Raw genomic sequence first — 2,442 nt, 5'->3', positions numbered from 1 at the left:
ATGCATTCTATCATAAATAAAATACATTTTTTTTCTTTTTTTTTAGAGAGATTTTTACTACAGGGTACATGTGCTCTCCAGAGAGACAGAAAAAGACAGAAAATGAGAAATCACCCATCAGGGGAAATGGTCATGCTGCAACCCCTTCTCCTCCATCCTCCTCTTGGGATTTTAGGCATGCATGCACAAGCACCAGGTGTGAATTTTAAACCACCAGGTCTGGGACCTGAGCCGTGGTTGACTATGTGGGAGTCCAGTGACATAACTATTACTCCATGTGCTAGTCCCAAATAAAATAAATTATAAAATGTTCGAAATTTAGAAAATGTTTATTTTAGCAGATAAGATTGTTATAAACATGAGGCCAACAGGAAGTGTGGTTATTAAGGCACTGTACTCCCACATGACCTGACAGCTTGAAAATCAGACCAGGTTAGCATACATGTATGCCCAAAATCTCAAGAGGAGAATGGAGGAGAAGAGATGGTGGCATGGCCTTTTCCCCCTGGAGAGTGATTTCTCATTTTCTCTCTCTCTGTTTCTCTCCATTGAGCACATGCATCCTATGGCAGATACCTACCATTAATTAAAGAAACAGATTGTTATTGAGGCAAATAGTTGTAGAATTCTCTTCAGAATAAGAGACTAATTGGTTGATGGTTTCTCCTACCTGCTCTTTGATCATTCTTTGCTAAACAGTGGAGGAATTAGCAAATTGAAGCAGATTGTTTTCTCCTAGTTCACTAGTAACCAGTTGAAACTCTGAGTAACATAGAATGGCTTGAATGAGGCTTTACAATGCTCACAACTTTTTAGGCAGAAGGTCGTTTGGTTTCTTTGGTCTGAACCAGGGCTTTGTAACAGAACGCTCGAAATGTTCCCCTGTGTTGACGATCACAGCCACTATCGACATGGGCTCTCGAGCACTTGAAACATGGCTAGTGTAACAGAAGGAATGAATTTTTACTTCCACATCATTTAATTCAAATATAAATTCAGATAGACATGTGTGCCTGACTGCTACTCAACAGGGCAGTGCAAATCTCGATGACCATTTTGTTCTCATTGTCTTATAAGATTTGTGACATCCTCTGAAATCATGAAATAATGTTGAAATGACTAGAGTCAAACAAGAATTCACTGGGAAGATTCCAGAGAAGGTAAGGAAGGTAAATGTAGGGGCCAGCAGATAGTGGTTGTGTTGCTGGCCTTTCACATGGCTGACTGGGTTTGAGTATCAGACGCAGTGGCTTGAAACTCACGCCAGGTGCATATGAGTGTGTGCCCTAGATCCTGAGAGGAGAATGGAGAAGAAGGGATTGCAGCATGGCCATCTCTCCTCGGGGGGTAATTTCTCATTTTCACTTCACTATCTCTGTCTCTCTCTCTCTCTCTCTCTAGTTGAGCACAAAAACCTCTTAAAAAGGTAAGGATAATTTATTTGTTAGCATAATTAACAGAGGAGATAGATTTCTCTGTAAAGTTTGTTAGAGAATTATAGAATCTCAGTTAGCCATTGTGATGCGGCAATAACGTCACACTGTGCTGCTGAGGCCCTGTGAGAAAGTCCTGGGTTCACATCTCCGGGCTTCCTGTGCGTGCTGGGTACACCTGTGATCTAGTTGGGTCAGGGTAGGGGAAGGATTGCGGCATGAGGATCCTGCCAAAGATCTCTCTCTTTCTCCCCCAACCCCTCTCATGGAAGTAATACATAAACAAATATTTTTAAAAGAATTACAGAATCTCATAATCTTTAGGAATATTGAATGAATCCTCAGGAAAAACAATTTGATTTTTTTTTTAAAGATCCAAATGGTAAATTTTAAGTAACTAACTACATAAAGGAAATAGAAGGTGAGCACTTGAAAGGAGTAGAGCAACCTACCAGAAAACCTTTCGCCAGGATATAGGTAAGTAACTGGCCATCCTTTGATATTTTTAAAAAGTATTCATTGCCGGAGCGCAGTGCACTTGCTGGAAAGAAAATGCATCCCTGCAGTGGGGTGCTCAAGCTGCAGTCAGTCTCTTCTCAGCTTCTCCATCCTTTCAGAATTTGAGGCATACACATGTACCTGGTGTTTTTTCAAACCACCTGGGATTTGAACCAGAGTTGGCCATGTGAGATCTAGTTCCCTTCACAACTAGGCTGTGGGATCAGCCTAGCCTTTGCTCCTAATATAGTAAATACTTCCTAGAAAATGACTACTTGTGATCCAGCCTCGAGGGTGTCACCTGTAGAACTTTGGACAGCCCAGGGTCTCAGATAAACTGGAAGAAAGCTACTTCTGAATATAGGGATTCAGCAGTATTTCAAAATTCCCCTTGATAGATTATATCCTGACCTGAGAAAAAACTGCAATTTTACATCATTTTATTTATTAGTTGAAGAAACAGTCTTTCTCAATAAAGTCAGTGAGACATGATGCCTTAATTTCCATTTTG

General features: G+C 40.7%; 1 protein-coding gene and 1 long non-coding RNA gene across 3 annotated transcripts in view; one reads left to right on the top strand and one right to left on the bottom strand.

Moving 5' to 3' along the window:
• LOC102471472 (cGMP-dependent protein kinase 1-like) overlaps positions 1-2,442 on the bottom strand; it is a gene marked incomplete at its 5' end in the record, with an annotated part of 641,417 nt that overhangs the window by 391,151 nt on the left and 247,824 nt on the right. The gene's annotated exons all lie outside the window — the stretch shown is intronic.
• LOC102469626 (uncharacterized) overlaps positions 1,574-2,442 on the top strand; it is a 75,200-nt gene continuing 74,331 nt past the window's right edge. For both annotated transcript variants that reach the window (XR_335837.1, XR_335836.1), the window contains exon 1: positions 1,574-1,910. This is a non-coding gene — a long non-coding RNA (uncharacterized LOC102469626). The remainder of the gene's footprint in view (positions 1,911-2,442) is intronic.

This window comes from Tupaia chinensis, unplaced genomic scaffold (genome assembly GCF_000334495.1).
Source record: "Tupaia chinensis unplaced genomic scaffold, TupChi_1.0 Scaffold000546_1, whole genome shotgun sequence".
Taxonomy (NCBI): Eukaryota; Metazoa; Chordata; class Mammalia; order Scandentia; family Tupaiidae; genus Tupaia; species Tupaia belangeri.
This window is presented reverse-complemented; position numbering and strand designations above follow the sequence as displayed.